At 36.2% G+C, this 21,832-nt stretch overlaps 1 long non-coding RNA gene across 1 annotated transcript; it reads left to right on the forward strand.

Annotated features, from left to right (window-relative positions):
• Window positions 1-1,721: 1,721 nt before the first annotated feature.
• Window positions 1,722-20,868, forward strand: LOC125088828 (uncharacterized). Its single transcript, XR_007123797.1, has 3 exons — window positions 1,722-1,738; window positions 7,094-7,099; window positions 20,755-20,868. It is a non-coding gene; the product is annotated as an uncharacterized LOC125088828 (long non-coding RNA).
• Window positions 20,869-21,832: the final 964 nt, after the last annotated feature.

Here is a 21,832-nt window from a genome sequence, read left to right on the forward strand (position 1 = left end):
TGTGTAAACTTGGCAATTCACAGACCTGTACCCCTGGGGCTAATAATACATTATATGTTTATTTAAAAAATAAAAAATTAATTAAAATACAGAAAAAAATACTGGTCTAGATAGAAACATTAAGTAGGTACAAGTTTTATCGAGTGAAGGAACAAACAGGTGAATTGATAAAGATAAAATGATATTTTATCCTTACTTAGAACCATTCTCTTTCTAGATCCTTTGTTACTAAACGTCACTTCACACAATTTTATATGGGTTTGACCCTGTTGCTCCCTAGTAGTCTGCAATTATGCAGCATCCTTTAACACGGCAAGGCAATAATACCTTTAAGCGGTTCTACCTACCTTGATTGTGAATTTCCAATATATGCCAATATTATACTCTTGAAAAAAATACCATGGATGCATCTATTGCACAGCAGATATAGGAAAAATATTGAAAATACTGTCTACTCACAATGCTTGAGAAAATAATTATTTCTCTCTAAGGAGACCGGTATTTGGTAATTTCAGTTTAAGAAATTAAGGGAAACATAATTTTGAGAGGAAGAAGTGTTTGTTTGTTTGTTTGTTTGTTTGTTTGTTTTTAAAGATTTTATTTATTTATTTGACAGAGAGAGAGCCCAAGCAGGGGAAGCAGTAGAGGCAGAGGGAGAAGCAGGCTTCCCGCTGAGCAGGGAGCCCGATGCGGGGCTCGATCCCAGGACCTTGGGATCATGACCTGAGCCAAAGGCGGATGCTTAACCGACTGAGCCACCCAGGTGCCCCAAAAGAAGTGTTTTAAAAGAAAAACAACTTCTCCTTTAAATTATGAAATTCTTGAATATAGCAACTTTAGTTTGTTTGCACATAATTATCTGTTAATAAGTATTTGTGAAAGTTAGGAAACAAAGCAACCAGATCTTTCAGAAGAAACTCAGCAGGTTGAATTTAAATTTGAAAAAAAAAGACAAAACTATGAATATTAAAATATGCAAAATTTTTAACCCACTTGAAAAATACACCATGTATATGCATATATATACTAATTTACATGAAATTCTTACATAATATTTTAGAAGACAAATGATGTTAAAAAGAACCATGACCAATAGGAAATTTTATCATTAAACTACAATATTGCCTTGGTACTTTTTGTCTCTCTCTCCTAGAAGGATGACAAGGCATTTCACTTTACTTCTTGGTCACCAAATATGATCTCATAGTTTATCTTGTCTTACACATTGCAAGTCACCCAAATATGCCCTGATCAGTTGCCTCCATCTGTATTACCTTTCCTCTGGAAACTTGGGATAATTTTTTGTCTTTCCTGTCAACCGAATGTACCAAAGCTGCTCAATATTGTGAAACATGTTCGCCCCCTCAAGACCGCAGTCATTTCAAAATGTTGAAATATCACAAAATATATCCAACTGCAAATCAATGCCAACCTCGTATGTTTCTATAGTTACTAACTCCCCGTAAAGAAATTCATGTATGTGCATAAACTCTATATATGTGTGTATGTGTGTATAGAATACATAGTTTTAGTTTTAGAACTTTGAGGAAGTCAAAAGAATTATACTACAACAACGGTTTTCAATGATGAAATAAAATACCTGGGATTCTAGATACAACTAGATGGTGGATTTGTGGGATTATTTACTTTCCCTTGTTTGTAAACTCTCTACATTTCTTTTTTCAAGACAGTTCTCCAAATACAACTACAGAGAAAAAGATAATATTTTTTTAAAAAGGTAATATTTTAATTCCAAAACTAAAACTGTAAATCTTCTTGTAATACTCTGCTAATTATTAAATAATTTTCAATGATAAATCCCCTGGGGTACATATCTTTTGTATGAAAATTATGTCAAAATATTTTTAAAAACCCCAACATGCTCTTTATGTAATATATAGAAGCCTACTTTCTCAATTTGAACTTGTTTAATAATGTGTGTGTGTGTTTGTGTATGTATTCAAAGCTTTTATTATCCTAGTTCAAGGAAATGTAAACAGGGTTCACCCAAATCAAAGTCATGAAATCTTTAAAATTTATTTGCCTTATTTGCTTCAATTTGTTTCAAGTCTGAAAATCCCTCTACAAGATTATTCTCCACGTGTCTCGCTTTTTCAACCTATTTCCTTTATTGAAGAAATAAAAGATCTAGCAACCAATTACTTTTGGCTATTAGATCTTTTATATCTTTAATAATCTTTAAAGTTTCTATAAAAAACTTTTTTTTAATTTTCAATGGATAAACTAGTGGCAAAATTTGTTAAGTGAACAAGAGAACACTGAAATACTACAGGGTAAGTATTCCAAGGCATTGGTGATGATATGTCAACTGGACTTATTATGGTAATTATTTCATAATACAAATAAACATTAAATCACTAGGTTGTACACCTGCAACTAATATGATATGTCAATTATATCTCAGTAAGGATTAATAATAAAGTAAATTAAAACTTTAAAATTTCTTAGTTGAATAGACGCCTGATTGATATTTTATTAAATGAGCAAGAGTTCTAATTTGTGGTCCATGGGTCATCAAGTTTTACAAAAATAAATCTAAGACATTATGGAATCTCCTGATCTTAGAATTTCCAGTGTGTTTGTATACATGTGTGTCATAAAATGTTTAACAGGATACAGTCAGGGAAAGAATCCATAATTTTCAAGATATTCTCAAAAAGGTTTTGGCTCCAAAAATTGAATTACTGCTACATTTTTTTTTCTTACAGATGCATACACAATCTCTGTCAAAGTTTGTTCATAATTTACTCATAACTAAGTTTCTTTTAAAACTATTTTTGTTTTGTTTAAATTTTTTTCTAATTTACATACAGCCAAATTCACTCTTTTGGTGTGCAGTTTTGTGAGCTTTTTTAAAATAGAGTTTCATAACAACAATCATGATACAAAATAGTTTCCTCACTCCCAAAAATACCCTCATGCTATTCCTGTATAGTCAAATTTTTCTCCAGTGCTTAATCCCTGGTAAAAACTAATCTGTTCTCTTTTCCTATAGTATGGTCTTTTCCGAAAGAACTTGTCATAAAAGTGCAATAGCATAGTATGTAACCTTTGGTGTCTGGCTTAATTCACTTAGGATAATGTAGTTGTGGTTCGACAGTTTGTTCCTTTTTAATTGATGTGAAGTATTCCATTGCATGGAGGTACTATAATTTGTTTATTCATTCACTCATTGAAGACTATTTCAGTTGTTCCCAGGTTTTGTAAATTATGGATATTGCTACTCACGTACTGGTTTTTGTATGTATATATGTCTTCATTTACCAGGATAAATGCCCTGGAATAAGATGGCTAGGTCATAGGTTTGACTTCCTGAAAAATTACTACACTGTTTTTCAAAGTGTCTATATAATTCTTCATTCGCACCAACAATGTAGGAAAGTCAGATTTCTCCACAATCTCATCAGCACTTGATACTTTCAGGTTTTATATTTTGGTCAGTAGGATGCTAGGTAATGCTACAGATGTGGTCTTAATTTGTATTTCCTTAATATCTAAAGTTCTTGAGTGCCTTTCATGGGCTCATTTCTCTCTTTTTTTCCCCCCTATTCTTTGGTGAAGTAGCTCTTAAAATATTTTGCCCATTCTTAAAAGGTTGTTTGCTTTATTGTTAGTGAGCTTTAGATGTTCTTTCTGTATTCTAGATACAAGTCCTTTATTAGATAATGTTTTGCAAATATATTCTCCAGTCTTCTCAGTTTCTTAACAGTGTCTTTTGCGAAGCAAAAGCTTTAAATTTTGATAAAGGCCATTTTCTATTCTTCTTATATATATATCTTGCCTTTGGGATATTTAAAGACACTTTGCCTAATCCAGTGTTCCCAGTAGCTTCTATATTTTTTTTTCAAAGAGTTTTATACCTTTACATTTTACACTGAAGCATATAATTTATATTTTATTTTTGTGTAAGGCATGAGATATATATTGAGATTCATATTTTTGCATATGGATTTCCAATTGAAGTGGCATAGTTTTTTGAAAACAGTATGATTTCTTTTTGAAATTGCCTTTGCATCTTTGTCAAAAATCAGTCAACCTCATTGGTATGAATCTATTTTTATACCCTATTCTGTTCTATCAATCTATGTGTCTATGCTTTTACCAATACCATACTGAGTGTTATAATGTTAGAGTAAGTCTTAAAATCAATACTATGGATCCCTAAACTTTGTTATTTTTCAAAACCATTTGGGAGCTTCTAGTTCCTTTGCCTGTCCAAATAAATGTTAAATCAGTTTCTCAATATCTATAAAACATCCTACTGGCATTCTGGTTAGGATTGCTTTCAAAATTTAGATCAATTTGTGAAAAATTATATCTGAAAAATATTGAGTCTTTGAAGCCATAAACATTGTCTCTCTATTTATTTGGTTTTCTTTTATTTATTTCAACCAGTGTTTGATAGTTTTCAGTATATGGATGTTCCACATATTTTTGCTAGATATATACTCGGGTTTTTTTCATTTTTCGCAGCTAATGTATACAGAACTGCCTTTTAAATTTTGTTTTGCAACAGTTTTTTGCTAGTATATAGAAACATAAATGATTTTTTAAATCTTAACTTCATATACTATAACACTGGTAGACTTGCTAATTAATTTAGTAACCTTTTTTTGTAAATTCCTTGGAATTTTCTATGTAGCAAATCATGTCATTTGTGAGTAGGCAGTTTTATGTGTTCATTTACTCTCTGTAAGCCCCTAACTTCTTATTTTTTCTTACTGTACTACCTAGGACCTCTAGTAGGATATAGAAGAACAGTCATGAGAGTGGTTATCCTTACTTTTTTTTTTCATTTTTTCTTTTTTGGAAACATAAGAGGAAATCATTCAGTCTTTCATTTTTCAGTATGATATTAAATACAAGTTGTATAAAAGACATGCCTTTGATCAGGTTAAAGAAGTTCTATTCTATTCCTAGTTTGCTGAGTTTGGATGTTGAATATTTTCTTTTTCTTTATTTTTTTAAGATTTTTAATTTATTTGACAGAGAAAGAGAGAGAGAATGGGCACAAGCAGGTACAGCAGGAGAGGGAGAAGGAGGCTCCCCACTGAGCAGGGAGTCTAGTGCAGGGCTCAATCCCAAGACCCTGGAATCATGACCTGAGCCAAAGGCAAATGCTTAACTGACTCAGCCAGCCAGGTGTGGCAAATGTTGAGTATTTTCGAATGCATTTTTATCTTTAATAGGATAATGAAGATTTTCTTCTTTGTTCGGTGAATATGATAACATTGATTGATTTAATGACATTTTAGCAGCCTTGCATTGTTGTGATAAACCCCATTTGCTTATCAGATGTTATGATTTTTATATATTACTGAATTTGATTTCTGTTACTTTGTTGACTTGTGTAAATGTCTATGAGGGATGTTGACCTGCATTTTCCTTTTCTTTTGTTGCTTTGTTTTTATTTTTGTTTTGTTTGTTTTTTACTGGTTTTGGCATGAAGATAATTCTGGCCTTGTAAAATGATTTGGAAATTGTTTTCTATTTTATGAAAGCAATTGTGTAGACTTGGTATTTTCTTCACTTAATTATTGATATAATTTGCCAGTGAAATCATTTTGCGGGGGGGGGGGGGGGGGCACTGGTAGGAAGCTTTGAATAGGAACTCGATTTCCTTACTAGATAAAGGACTATTCTGGTTATCTATTTCCTCTTAAGGGAATTTTGGTAATTTATGGCTGTCAAGGAATTAATGCAACATGCCTAAGTTGCAGAATTTATCATTATAGAGTTGTTCATAGTACTGCTTTATTGTCCTTTTAAAATTTGTGGTGTCTATTGTGATATCCCCTCTTCCTTCTCAATGTTCATAATTTGTCTTCTCATCTTTTTTTCCTTTGTCAGTTTAATATTTATCAATTTTATTGTTGTCTTCAAAAAAACATCTTTTAGAGGTGCCTGGGTGGCTCAGTGGGTTGAGGCCTCTGCCTTCGGCTCAGGTCATGATCCTGGGGTCCTGGGATGGAGCCCCGCGTCAGGCTCTCTGCTCGGCAGGGAGCCTGCTTCCCCCCTCTCTCTGCCTACTTGTGATCTCTGTCTGCCAAATGAATAAGTAAAATCTTTTGAAAAAACATCTTTTAGACTCATTAATTTTTCTTTATTCTTTTTCTGGGTTTTTGTGTGGGGTTTTTTGTTTTGTTTTTTGCTCGCCTTTATTATTATCTTTTTTCCTGCTTGTTTTGTGTTTAGTTTGTTTACCTTTTTCTAACTGCTAAATATCAAAGCTTATATGTTTGATCTGAAAATTTTCTTCTTTTCTAATACAAATCTTAATCTTAGAAATTTCCCTCTAAAGTCTTCCTTAGCTGCATTCCACAAGTTTTCATATATTTTTAAGATTTTTTTTTTTTTAATTTGTCAGAGAGAGAGGGAGAGAGAGCGAGCACAGGCAGACAGAATGGCAGGCAGAGGCAGAGGGAGAAGCAGGCTCCCCGCCAAGCAAGGAGCCCGATGTGGGACTCGATCCCAGGACGCTGGGATCATGACCTGAGCCGAAGGCAGCTGCTTAACCAACTGAGCCACCCAGGCGCCCCAAGTTTTCATATATTTTAATGGCATTTTAATTTAGTTCAAATATTTCCTAACTTCTCTTGGTAATTATTTTGTGACCTATGGATTATTTTAAAAGTATGTTGTCCATATCTAAATATTTAAGTATTTTCATATATCTTTCTGTAACTTAATTCTAATTATGATATGGCTAGAGAATACACTTTGTATATCAATCTTTCTAAGTTTGTAATGCATTTTTATAATGCAGGGACCCTGGGTGGCTCAGTGGGTTAAGCAGCTGCCTTCAACTCAGGTCATAATCCCAGCTTCCTGGGATCAAGCTGCATATTGGGGTCCCTACTCCATGGAGAGCCTGCTTCTCCTTCTTCTTCTGCCTGCCATTACCCCTGCTTATGCTCTCTCTCTTTCTCTCTCTCTCTCTGTAAAATAAATAAATAAGATCTTTAAAAAATTTTTTATAATGCAGAAAATGGTCTACTGTGGTGAATGTCCAAGTGCACTTGAGAAGAACATGTATTCTCTTGTTGGATAGAGTTTTCCATAAGTCAGTTAGATCAAAGTGGTTGATAGCCCTGCTCTGGTCTGCTATATTCCTTCTGATTTTTTATTAACTTGCTCTAGTCATTACAAAGAGAGGCATGTTGAGTTTTCCAAATAAACTTTTGGATTTATCTATTTCTCCTTCAATTCTATTAGATTTTGTGTCACGTATTTTGAAACTCTGTTGTTAAGTGAATACACATTTGGGATTATTATATCTTCTTGGTGTACTGACGTTTTTAACTATATGATGTTCCTTTTGATCTCTAGTAATTCCTTGTTCTAACATCTATTTTGTCTAGTATCACTGTTTTCTTTTAGTTAGTGTTTGTATACTATGTATTTTTCAATCCTTTTACTTTCATCTTATCTGTATTATTGTCTGTAAACTGAGTTTCCTGTAGACAGCATAAAACCAGTTGGGTGTTATCGTTTTCATTTGTTGTTTTGTGCTTTATCCAACATAGCAATCTCTGTTTTTGAACTGAAGTGTTCAGAACAATGTATTTAATGTAATTATTATATGGTTGGATTTATTTGTATCATTTTTTTTTCTGTTTACCCTCTTGCTTTTAAGCTCTCTGTTTTACTTTTCCTGCCTTCTTCATATTGTTTCAAATTTTTTGATGTTAAGTGCTGGGCAACTGCTTTCTTGGCTCCCAGTGTTCACTGATTCCCAGTACTGATTCCTAAATATATCAGAAGAGTCCATACTCTAATACCCAAAACCTGTGAATATGATGAGATATTACTTCCATAATTATGGTATGGCATATTCCGTAGTTCATCTTAAAATAGGAAATTATCTGCATGAGCCCCTTTAAAAGCAAAGAGTTTTCTCCAGCTGGTATCAGAAGAGGAAATCAGAGATTTGAAACAGAAAGGTGATGTGATATACCCACATTGGCTTGAAAATAGAAGTGGCACATGAGAAAGAATGTGAAAGGTATTAAGGATCTAAGAAAAGCAACCCCTGACAACCAACAAGAAATTGGGAAGCTCACAACAATAATCACAAGAAAGTGAATTTGATCAAAAACCTGAATGAACTTGAAAATGGATTATCCCACACAACCTACAGATAAGATTAACCCAGACTGCAGCTTGATGTGGATTTTCTGAGACCCTGAGCAGAGAACACAGACTATCAGAATTCTGACCCATAAAATGGTAAACTAATAAATTTGTGTAACTTTAAGCCACTACACTTTTTGTTACTTACTAAACTTTAAGAAAAAAAAAAAACTAATAAAATGCCTTTGTGCAAATCTCTCTTCTTAAGTTTGAGTTGAACCTAGTAACTTGCTTCTAATGAATAAAAGATAATAAGTGATGGGATGTCAATTTATGATTAGGTTATAAAACTGCCTTCCACTTTGCTGGCATTCTCCTGCTAGTGCCTGCTCAGCTGATACGGTGTGAAGAAGCAAGTTTCCCTGGGATAGAGGTCCATGTGGCATGGAAATTAGAGTAGCCTCTCATTAACAGCCATTAAGTAACTGAGACCCTGAGACTCCAGCCCATGACCACCTGACTGCTGCCAACAAGCCTATGAAATAAGAAGCAAATCCTTTGCCCCAATTCAGCCTTCACAAGAGAGTCCAGCCTCAGTGGACAGCTTCACTGCAGCTTTGTGAGAGACATGGCTACCCATGTTTATGTTATGACCCACAGAAACTATGAGATAATAAATGTGTGTTGTCTTTTTTTTTTAAGATTTTATTTACTTATTTGACAGAGAGAGATCACAAGTAGAGAGGCAGGCAGAGAGAGAGAGAGAGGGAAGCAGGCTCCCTGCTGAGCAGAGAGCCCGATGCAGGACTCGATTCCAGGACCCTGAGATCATGACCTGAGCCGAAGGCAGCAGCTTAACCCACTGAGCCACCCAGGCGCCCTAAATGTGTGTTGTCTTAAGCCACTAGATTTTGAGATAATTTGTCATGAGCCAATAATGATCTGATGCATATTCCATTTTAGTTTATCTACCAGCTTTTTAACTATATTTCACATATTTATTAGTAATTAATCAGGAAATTACAATATACATTAATAACTTATTAATTAGTTATTAATAACTTATTAAAGCCTAGTGAATATTAATATTTTATCATTTCATGTAAAAGACGAAAATCTTACAAATATATAGTTCCTTTTGACCTCTCTCCCTTTATGTTGTAGTTTCACATGGTGTGATAAGCAGAATAACCAGTTCCCTACTCCACCAAAGATAGCCATGCCCTAATTCCTGGAATCCGTGAATAAGTTACCTTCCATGATAAAAGGGGCTTTGAAGTTGTGATTAAGGTTAAAGACTTTAACTTTATCCTGGGTTGTTTGGATGCGCTCAGTGTAAACACCTCAGTCCTTAAAAGTGGAGAACCGATCCTGGCTGTAGTCCGAGACATGTGGTACAGGAAGAAAGAGAGGAGATTTGAAGTGTGAGGGGGATATGAATCACCGTTGCTGCTCTAGGAGATGGAGGAAAGAGGCCATAATCCAAGAAATTTAGACGTCCTCTGGAAGCTAAGAACAACCCTAAGCTGATAGCAAGAAAGGAAATAACTTCAGTCTTACAACCACAAGAAAATGAATTCTGCCAACACTCTAAATGAGCAAGAAGTGGATACTCCTCTACAGTTTCCAGAAAAGAACACAGCAAATGCTGCAGTTTTAGCCCAATGAGACTCATATCAGATTTCTGATATACAGAAAACTAAGATTGAAAATTTGTATCATTTAAAAGCTGCTAAAGTTGTGATTGTATGACAGCAATATAAAATTAGTACATATGAATCAGATCTACATACATTACAGGGAAGCCTGGGTGGCTCAGTCGGTTAAACATCTGCCTTCAACTCAGGTCATGATACCAGGGTCTGGGGATCGAGTCCCTCATCAGTCTCCTTGCTCAGCAGGGAGCCTGCTTCTCCCCCTGCATGCTACTCCCCCTGCTTGTGCTCTATCTCTCAGGAAGAAAGAAAGAAAGAAGAGAGAAAGAAAGAAAGAAAGAAAGAAAGAAAGAAAGAAAGAAAGAAAGAAAGAAAGAAAGAAAAGAAAAGAAAGTAAGAAGAAAGAAAGTCTTTAAAAAAAAACTACATACATTGTAAACCCTACCATATTATATTTTGTCATATGCAGTTTTACTTTTAGGAATTTTACATAGTTTAAGAAACACAAGAAGATAGAAGTAAATATATTTATTATTTCTGTTGCTTTCCTTCATTATTAGGTTTCCATGATTTCCCTATTGTTTTTCTTTGGCCAAACGGTATTATTTGGCCTTTGTTTGAGAGAAGGTCTAGTGACAATGAATTCCCTTAGATTTCCTTCATATGAGAATGTCTTTATTTCACTTTTATTCCTGAAGGATGTTTTTGCTGGTTAAAGAATCTTGAGTTCACAGCCATTTTCATTCACTACATTAAAAAATATTGTTCCATTCTCCTTTGGCCTCCATGGTTTCTCATATTTTTCTTTATCGTTGGCTTTGTCAGTTTGATGATGATGTGTATAAGTGATGTTTTCTTTGAATCTGTCTTGTTTGAGTTTCACTGACTTTCTTGACTCTACAAATGCGTGTCTTTCACTAAATCCAGGATGTTGTAAACAAGTAGTTCTTCCAAAAATTTTCTGCATCAGAAAATTTCCCCTCTCCTCAATCTCCAATGACATGGATGTCAAACCATTTGATATTGTTGCACAAGTTCCCAACACTCATTTCATTGCTATATCATTTCTTCCTCTGTTGTACAATTTGAATAATTTATACTAATCTATATTCGAACGCATTTCATCTACACTGAGCACATCTAATGAATTTTCTGTTATTGCATTTGTTTCATTCTAAAATTCCATTTAATTCTTTTTTTTGTAGCTTCCATCTCTTTGCTGAGAACATGTCTTTCCATTTATTTCAAGAGCATTTGCCTTTACCTCATGGAGCAAGGTTATGGTAGTTGTTTTATAATATTGTCTAATTCCAACATTAGGGTAGTCTCAGGGTATTTGTTGACTGCCTTTATCTTTAAGCAAACTGAGATTTTCCTGCTTCTTTGTGTGTCAAGTAATTTTAGAATGTAATCTAAACATTTTAAATATTATGAGTACTATTAAAAACCTCCAAAAAACATTGACTTTTTTTTTTTTTCTTGTTTGTTTTAGCAGGAAATGAACCCAGTTAGGTTCAGACCATGAGTTTTAAACTTTCTTTTGTGGATTGTTGTTCCAATATCAGTTTAGTTTTCAAAGTGTTTGTGAGTTTAAACTTTGGTGCATCCTGCATGGCACTACCCAAAAATAAGTCTGGAACATGGACAGTGATCTCAGTCATAGTTGATTCCCAAAGGTTTCCTATGGTGCTCTGTTTCATTTCCATAGTGTGGCTAAGCAGTTAGCCTTGGACTCTATTTGTAGCTTTAAAGTATCCAATTTTTTCTTCTCCATGGTTTCTCTTATACTTCTGGTTTCCAAAAGTATTCTTTTTACCTGATATTCCACTAGATAGCCAGGGTTTTTAGCTTCTTTATGTCATCCTTACTTCTCTCAACAAGATCTTACCCTGGACAAAGTAGTGAGTGAAAAGAAAATAAAAATCACTAGGATTCCTTCCAAACACTTCAGATCATATACATATCTTTTCCAAATGCCTCTGGTCAGAAAGAAGGATTTTCTCATAGTGTTGTAAGTACCTACTCAGATGCTGCTGCCACTATAGCTGTGAGCACAGCACTGCAGCTTCATGAACAGGGTTTGCCTCAGGCCAGGGCCAGGAAAGAAAGAAAAAGATATATATGTGGGGATCTGCAAGTGCCCATGTGCACATGCACACACACACACACACACACACACACACACACACACACACACACACTTTTCCCATTGCACAGGGGCTGAGTTCCTGGTCCTCTAGCCTAAAAAACAGATTTTTCCTAGCATTTTTTCTGTCTGTGCACAGTGAAATTCCATGATCTAGCATGCCTAGAATCTAAGCCAGGAGAAAAGGAAAAGAAAATAAAATATAAAAATACAAAATAGGAAACTTACCCCTGTACTACTCATTTTGTGGGTTCTGATTTCTTTCCTGAATCTGCCTTCTATTATTTACTTTTCAGAGTCATCAGATAAGCACTTTATAAATACCGTCCAGGTATTTTATTAATTAATGGTGGGAGAAATAGGGTAGAATGGATTTATTTCCCCTTAGCTGAAACTAGAAATTGCCATTTTAAGATGACAATAGAATGTTTTATATTGTTTCCTTTTTTACTACTTTAAGGCTTTAAATAACCAATATCTTGCATTGTGGTTCATTTTATTTGTAATAAACCATATTTCAGCACTTGACTCCCTAGTACATATCACACTGTTATTTTCATTTTTTAATGATGAATATCTCTTAAAAGCAACCGATCTTTGTTTTCCAAATCTTTGACAAAAGCTAGCCCAGCAAAATTTAACAATCCCTTCACTATAGATTTTTTTAGGTTTTTTAATACAGTAATCTGCATTCTGAATTTCCAAAAGGGCAAGATAACACACTGCATTTCCCAAACATATTTAACTTCTGAGATCGTTTTTCCCCACAAAACTGACATTCTACAGAACAGAATTTGGAAAATATTCTAACCACTAGCACTGACTCTTTATATCTTACATTACTCATGTTATGCACTCCAACTTCTCTTCCTTCTGTACTTATTAAATGCTATTCCAGGACCTCCGTGGGGTGTACCTTTTGTGGATTTAAAGTGCTATTCCAGACCTTTGCTAAAATGACTCTGCTTTTAATAACATTAAACATATGCTATCACCTAACATTGCCAAGTATTCTGAAGACAATTTCAAGAAAGAATGTATAAAATGGCTTAATTTTAAACATAGCTTGTGAATGCTGTAGCTAACTCAGATAAAGATGGGCATATTTACTATGCTTTATAGAAATAAAGGGGATTTTGAAATTAAAAGGGGAAAAGATTGGAGATAATAGCATTGCTTGTATATTAACAAGTGAATTAGTAAAAAAAAAAGATAAAAAGATTAAGTGACTGATGAAAACCAAGGTAATACATGAGAAAATATTTAACCTTAAAGGCAAACTAATAATCAAAACAATCATGTATAAAGAACTCCACATATCAATTAGATTACATGTTTATATTGGAAATCTGTGGTTGTTTCCAGAGTATCTATTCTCTTTGTCCTGATAACCCCTAATATAGGTTTGAGAATTTCTGTGATTCCAAGGATGAGGAAAATATACCAAGATAAGCCAATGATTATATTCCATATGCCTAGACTTCACATTATTTTAGATGGGTCATGTTACTTACAGGAGCTCAATCATATTGAATTTCAGATTTCCTTGTGGGAATGGTTGAACAAAAGTGATCTCTTAGCTCTGGACCATATATTATACAGATGTGAGACAGTAAAACAAATGTATCTATTTTTCTTTCATAATTTGATAAAGTCAACACACAAAGGAAACCAGAACTTAGGGAAAAATAATCACAGTGGAATACAACCAGTTCATGATCATGCCTAAAACTTACACCATCTTTAGATTTTTTTCAATGACGCCAGTTGTATTCATTATGCATTACTGTATGATAAAATACTCTAAAATGTATTGGCTTAAAATGACAATAAACTTATTATCTCTTGCTTCTGTAGGTCAAGAATTCAGACAGAGCATTGTAGGATGGTTTATCTCTGCTCCATAAGTCCTCAACTGCAAGAGTTAAAGGCTTAAAGACTGTGGGCTAGAGTCATTCGAAGCTTATTCAATCACGCATTTGGAAACATTATGGCTGTAGGCTGGGAAACTAGCTCAGGATGTTGGTGGAACACTGATACAAGACCTGCCTAGGTGGGATCGGCTTCCACCTACTGTGGTAGTTAGGATCCCAAGATAAGGAAAACAGAGAAAGGGAAAAGACACAGACAGACAGACAGATACACACACACACACACACACACACACACACACACACACACATGCACACACACTGAAAGAGAGAAGCTATGTTGCCTTTTATGATCTAACTTAAAAATTCAGGCAGGATTTCTTCTGCTTTATTATATTGGTCGTGTCTCTTAGAGAAGTTTATCACCTTTCAGGGGGAGGAATCATAAACATGTACCTCTCTGTAGAAGAATGCCAATGTCATTTGATGTAGAGTTTGTATTGGTTGGCAATCACCCAGTTGGCAAATTGGGACCAAATCTGGAAAAAATAACCTACCATACAAGCCATGAATATACATTTATTGTGTAAACCAATTTGAGTCAAATTATTTGTTTCTTGCAATGAAAACAGCCAACTCATATCACATATATGTTATTTCATTTAATGTGAACAAAATCTACAGAAAGGAAGTACTTTAGCACCTATATCAGTCAGGGTTCTCCAGAGCAACAAAATTAATAAGATAATAAGATAGATGATAAATGATAGGTGATAGATAGATAAATCAACTCGTGTAATTGTGGGAGTCAGCACACCCAATATTGGTGGAATATGCTAGAAACTCAGGCAAAAGTGATGTTATAGTGTTTAGTTTGAAATCTATAGGACAGGCCAACAAAGTGGAAACTCAGACAGGAGTTGGTGTCGTAGTCATTTATCTGAAGTCTTTAGGGCAGACTAGAAGGCTAGAGATGCAGGCATGATTTCTATGTTACAAGTCAACTAATTATATATGCTAATCACATCTGTACAATATCTTCACAACAACATTTAAAACTAATGTCAGTCAACTGGATACCATAGCCTAGCCAAGTTGACACACAAAATTTAATCATTTAATATGAGAAATTTGAGAGACAGGGCAGGGAGTTGTGGGGGAAAGGGAGGGAAAAATGAAACAAGATGGGACCAGGGAGGGGGATAAACCATAAGAGACACTTCATATCAGGAAACAAACTGAGGGTTGCTGGAGGGGTGGGGGGTGGGAGGGCTGGGGAGGAGAGTGATGGACACTGGGGAGGGTATGGGCTATGGCGAGTGCTGTGAATTATGTAAGACTGATGAATCACAGATCTGTACCCCTGAAACAATTAATACATTATATTTAATAAAAAAATAAATTTTGGGGCGCCTGGGTGGCTCAGTGGGTTAAGCCGCTGCCTTCGGCTCAGGTCATGATCCCAGGTCCTGGGTTCGAGCCCCACATCGGGCTTTCTGCTCAGCAGGGAGCCTGCTTCCTCCTCTCTCTCTGCCTGCCTCTCTGCTTACTTGTGATTTCTCTCTGTCAAATAAATAAATAAAAATCTTAAAAAAATAAATAAATAAATTTTAAAAAATTTTTAAAAATCAATCATTTATAGTCACCCCTTGTCAACTTGGCACCCAGGTACATGTCCTTAAACAACACTTAATCTTTAAATAAAGGCAATAGCAAAGTTGTAAATCCTTCTCACAGGATACAGCTATCCTGTGTACAACCCAGAAAGCATTAGCCCCTTCCCTGAAAGGGATACAAAGCCATTGACTGATATATATTATATTCTTCTCCTTGATGCCCTATAACTTAAATACTATGATGTAAAGCTAACAATATTTGAATATAATAATGGATAGTTAATGCATCTTATGTTACGTGATAAAAGAACAAGAAAGGGGGAAAAACAAATATATTTGCTTAATAATATATACACACAAATGTATTCATAACAAAATAAGGAAGAAAGAGTCATAACAATTATAGTCCTCATTTCTGCAACTGGCCGTGCTGTCATAAGTGTTATTTATAACTACTTTCTTCTATTTCACATTCCCTTTTCCCTTAGCAAGTACCTCAGCTGGTTGTGATTCTTTGCCTGGTGGGATAACTCAAATTTTCATTCCTGAAGGATATGGACCATTAACAGCCCTGCCTGAATTGGGTTATTGCAGTTTTCCATTAACTTGAATCACCAAGCATAGTAGTACTAAAAAACCCTAAGGGATCTCCTATATTCTCTACCTTTTGTAGTAACAGTCTGAGCTGCCTTTGGTGACGAGGATCAATTATTCCAAGCAGTGTATAACTGCTCTCCTTGTCTGTTGTTTAGGAGGCATGAGGAGCCCAAAGTGACCAGGTGGCTATCTCAATCTCCAGTTCAATGGGCTTGTTGTTGTATCTCCTGGTAGAAGCACTACTGTCTTTGGAACACCTTGGACAGCAAGCATAAGGTCATGGGGAAAGAAATCAAAAATTTTGCTGATGGATCACTAAGAGTGGGTGGAGCCTCTCCCATTTCTACCCCTTGATTTCTGAACTTGTGAGTCTTGATTATGGAAAAAACAATACTGCATATTAAATGCTGATTTAGAGTATGTACAGCACCAATTTTGAAAATATTTTAAGATTAGGAATCAGATTGCTTTAACTGTGTCCAGAGTTACTCAACTAATAAATAGGAGAGAAAGGATTTGAAGTAAAACTCTCTGGCATCAAGACATGTTCCATGTTAATTCAACATGGTTTGTTGAGTTTGAGAGTCTTTAAAAGGCTTTCAGCATTGTGGCTAAACCCAGATTTGACTCTGGTTATTCAGGGAACTGTTGGACAGTTTGAGAACTTTTCTATTTACCTTTTTAGACCCACTCTCCACCCTTCTCTACCCAGCTCCGTATTCTGTACGGTGAACACTCATTTATGGATTGCATCAAATAGACTAGCCCTCTGCTTCTGGTGTTTGTGGCCAGAAGGAGAAATAAATATGGGAAAAAAAGATAAACCAGGGTATTCATCCTCTAGCTTTTTTAATGATGCTCTGCAATGTGTGAGTATTTTTCTAGCATTCGTTGATGCTGGTAACTTTCTCTTCTTTTTTCTTTAACATAACTGTTGAGTTTAAGGGAACCCCTAATATGACAATTATTCATTAGGGGACCAGCCAGATACAGTAGATACCTTCTATCAAGGCAATTATTTTTCTTTAGAGAAATCGAGATATTACAGATATACCTTCACTTCCTTCGATGGTTTTGCCACCACCATCTGTAGACTTATACAATGCCTATTCCTTCACCATAGAATCACATATAACATCACTTCTGGCAAAGCAATATGTTTAAAGTGTTGTACTGTGTTGTAAAAATGAGTTCACACCCATATTACTATCTGTGCCTTACCATGAAGAAACAATGGCTTGGAAAAAATAGTCAAATAGCCACTCGAAGACTCATTTGATATACATCTGAGATACCATCATGTGATGGTAAACTTACTTGGGATGCAAGATAAATGTTTAATCAGTAGCCAGAAGTGCTGCCATAACTAGAGTCAAAATTAATACAACTTCTAGCTAAAAGATGGAGATGGATGACCACTTCTTATCATTACATCAAACAATTTACTTAATAAATTTATGCTTCTGGTACCCAAAGCTTGGTGAATGTGGTGGTCCTTGTGTCTAAGAGAGGCATTATTCCACTAGAGAACACGGTTATGGTTATCCTAAATGGTAGTTCAGACTAGCAGGTAGATATTTTGTGTGCCGCATTAAACCAACTAGGAGAGAAAGACATCATCCCACTGACTGGGTGATTGATTTCAGTTAACAAGTAGAAAGTGGTTTTCTGCCTCACAATGAGAGCAAGGAAGACTATACTTGAACCTAGGGATTCACTGGGCACTTCTTAGTACTTCCTTACCCAATACCCTGCTAGTAAATAGTGCCTTCTATAACTCTTTTCAATCACCCTTTTGAGGATGCCACCTGTTTCCAACAGGAAGACTATTTCAAGAAGTGACCTACCGTATTCTAGAAACAGTTACCCTCATATTTAAACTCCAACCTATTATCACCTATATCCATACCTAAAGGTGCTATGCTTATATGAACATGGTTAGATGGTTCTTACCCCAATAATCTGGAGCTTGGCCAGCTTTGCAAAAGATGAAAATTGGATACAAGTAGCATTATCACTACTTCAGGGATTAAAGATTTCTTTCTCTTTTTTTAAGAAGATTTTATTTCTTTGACAGACAGAGATCACAAGTAAGCAGAGAGGCAGGCGGGGGTGGGAGGCAGGGAAGCAGGCTCCCTGCTGAGCATGCAGGGCTCAATCCCAGGACCCTAGGATCATGACTTGAGCCAAAGGCAGAGTCTTTAACCCACTGAGCCACCTAGGCGCCCCTAAAGATTTCTTAATGCCTCTTAAATTAGCCATGTTTGCAAAAACCAACAACCAAAGTCACAATAATTGCAATTAAAAATGAAAGGAGCTCAATTGAAAGTTGACCTGAAGTCATCTTGCTTATAAATTAGGATAAGAAATTTGAATTTGTGCTTCTGGTGGGAGATAATAGAGTAACCGGACCCTAAGCTCATGTAGTCCCCCAGATACAACCAGATAATGCCCACATCATTAAAAACAAAAGAAATACTGGCAGAACAGGCTCTCTAGAACTAAATGTAGAGAAGAAACCATGCTGAAGAGAATAGGAAGAGCAGAGACATGGTAGGGAGTTAATGACCTATGAGATTGTCTGTGGGAGGGAGGGACACCCTTCTGAAAAGGGAAGGAAATAAACCCTCACAACATGGAGCCTGCATAGGGAATTCCCATATCATTTGGCTTTGAAAACCAGAGAGGCCAAATTTTAATTTTGCAAGTTCTCACAATCAGCAGGACTTAAAACTGGGAACTTTAAAATTCAGCAAGCTCATCTCTGGAGAGTCAGGAGGATGAGGGGAATGGAGTCCTCAGTCTTAAAGAGAGAGCCCAACAAACAGTCCCACAGACAGCCCCACAGACATACAGCCTAGAAGCAGCAGTTTGAAAAATGTCAGGGTTTTGTGGAGGGAGATTTATTTATGAATCTCAGAGCATGTGCTGGAGGGGCAGGTATCTTTAAGAGATTCTCCAGGAACAAAGGATACAAAGGATACACAGGATACACAGATACCTGGGAATTGGTACGGGGCCAACACTAACTATCTACCTTTCTAACAGGGTCCTACACCTGTGTTCTACTACAAACATGCTCCCTCCAGCCAGGAAAGGGTTCCAGGTCTCCCTCCCATTGGGCCAGTGCAAAACTTGCTAACACCACTCATTCTGCCCCCATGTTCTCCTGTAGTCTTGCCCCATCCAATATGCTCTTGGCCTGAGTCTATCCAAAGCAGTGTCACTAACCTGGGGGTGCAAGCACCACAACAGGGGCCAGCACCACTCCAAAGTGACTCCTGCCCTGGGGGGAGGAGAGGATAACTACACACAGCAGTCTACCATAGTCAAGGGATTCACAAAATAAAAGGATATAAAATATGATGCCATGTACTTAAAGTGTGGGAGGGGGAGGAGGAGTAAAGAATGGGTTCAGGGGCCCAGGCCGTTAACCAACCCACTCTTGATTTCTGCTCAGGTCATAATCTCAGGGTCCTGAGTATTGAGTCCCACAGTAAAACTTTTCCCAACATAGAGCCACTTAAGACTCTTATTCTCCCTCTGCCCCTCCCCTCCATTCACACATTTTTGCTAAAGAAGAAGAAGAAGGAGGAGGAGGAGGAGGAGAGATGGAGGGGGAGAGGAGGAGGAGCAGGAGAAGAAGGAGAGGAGGAGGGGGAAGGAGAAGGAGGAAGGGAAGAAGAAGGAGGAGGAGGAGAGGAAGAGGAAGAAGAAGGGGAAGAAGAAGGAGGAGGAAAGGGAGGAGGAGGAGAAGGAGAAGAAGAAGAAGAAGAGGAAAGAAGAAGGAGGGGGAGGAGGAGAAGAAGGAGAAGAAGGAGGTAAAGAAGAAGAAAGAGGAGGGGAAGAAGAAGTTCAAAAATGAAAAAAAAAAAAAACATGGCTAATATCATACTCAATGGTGAAAAACTGAGAGCTTTTCCCCTAAGGTCAGGAACAAGACAAGGACAAATACTCTCACCACTTTTATTCAAAATAGTACTGGAAGTCCTAGTCACAACAATCAGATAAGAGAAAGAAATAGAAGGCACCCAAATTGGTGAGGAAGCAGTAAAACTTTCACTATTTGCTAACGAGCTGATACTATATATAGAAAACCCTAAAAACTCCACCAAAAAACTACTAGAACTGATAAATGAATTTAGTAAAACCTCAGGACACAAAATCAATGTACAGAAATATGTTACGTTTCTATACACTAATAATGAAGTAGCAGAAAAAGAAATAAAGGAAAAAAATACCATCTACAATTGCATCAAAAATAATAAAATACAAAAGAATATATCTCACCAAAGAGGTGAAACACCTGTACTCTGAAAACTATAAACAAATGATGAAAGAAATTGAACATGACACAAATGGAAAGACACACCATTCCATGCTCATGGATTGGAAGAACAAATATTATCAAAATTCTGTAGTACCCAAAACAATCTACAAATGTAATACAATCCCTATCAAAATACCAATAGCATTTTTTTTTTTATTTGTCAGAGAGAGAGGGAGAGAGAGAGAGCACAGGCAGACAGAGTGGCAGGCAGAGGCAGAGGGAGAAGCAGGCTCCCCACAGAACAAGGAGCCCGATGCGGGACTCGATCCCAGGACGCTGGGATCATGACCTGAGCCGAAGGCAGCTGCTTAACCAACTGAGCCACCCAGGTGTCCCACCAATAGCATTTTTCACAGAATTAGAATGAACAATCCTAAACTATGTATGGAACCATGAAAGATCCTGATAGCCAAAGCAATCTTGAAAAAGAAGAATAAAATTAGAGATATCACAATCATAGATTCCAAGGTATATTACAAGGCTATAGTCATCAAAATAGTAAGGTACTAGCACAAAAATAGACACACAGATCAATGGAACAGAATAGAAAACCCAGAAACACACCCACAATTATACAGTTAATTAATCTTTGACAAGAGAGGCAAGAATATAGGATAGTAAAAAGTCTCTACAATAAATGGTGTTGGGAAAACCGAACAGCTACATGGAAAAGACTGAAGCCAGACCCCTTTCTTATACCATACACAAAAATAAATAAAAAATGGATTAAGGCCCTAAATGTGAGACAGGAAACCACAAAAATCCTAGAAGAGAGTACATATAGTAATTTCTCTGAAATCAGGCATGACAACATCCTTCTAGATATGTCTCCTGAGACAACGGAAGCAAAAGCAAAATAAACTATTAGGGCTACATCAGAATAAAAAGCTTCTGCGCAGCAAAGGAAACCATCAACAAAACAAAAAGGCAACTTACTGAATGGGAGAAAGTATTTGCAAATGACGTATCAAATAAAGAGTTGTTATTATTAACATATATAAAGAACTGATACAACTCAATATAGGAAAAAATAATTTAATTTAAAAATGGATAAAAGAGTTGAACAGACATTTCTCAAAAGAAGACAACCAGATGGCCAACAGACACATAAAAAGATGCTCAACATCACTCATTATCAGGGAAATGCAAATCAAAGTTACAGTGAAATGTCTCTTCAGACCTGTCAGAATGGCTAAAGTCAAAAAAACAAGAGACAAGTGTTGGACAATGATGCGGAGAAAAAGGAATTCTTATACTCTGTTGGTGGGAGTGTCAACTAGTGCAGCCACAGTGGAAAACAGTATGGCAGTCCCTCAAAAAATTAATAATAAGGGTGCCAGTCAGTTAAGCCTCTGCCTTCAGCTCAGGTCATGATCCCGGGGCCTGGGGATTGAGCCCTACATCAGGATTTATGCTCAACAGGGAGTCTGCTTCTCCCTCTCCCCCCACTCATGCCTGGGCATGCTCTCTCTCTTTTTGGAAGAGATAAATAAAATCTTTTTTAAAAAATTAAATATAGGGGT

This window comes from Lutra lutra, chromosome 1 (assembly GCF_902655055.1).
Source record: "Lutra lutra chromosome 1, mLutLut1.2, whole genome shotgun sequence".
NCBI lineage: Eukaryota > Metazoa > Chordata > Mammalia > Carnivora > Mustelidae > Lutra > Lutra lutra.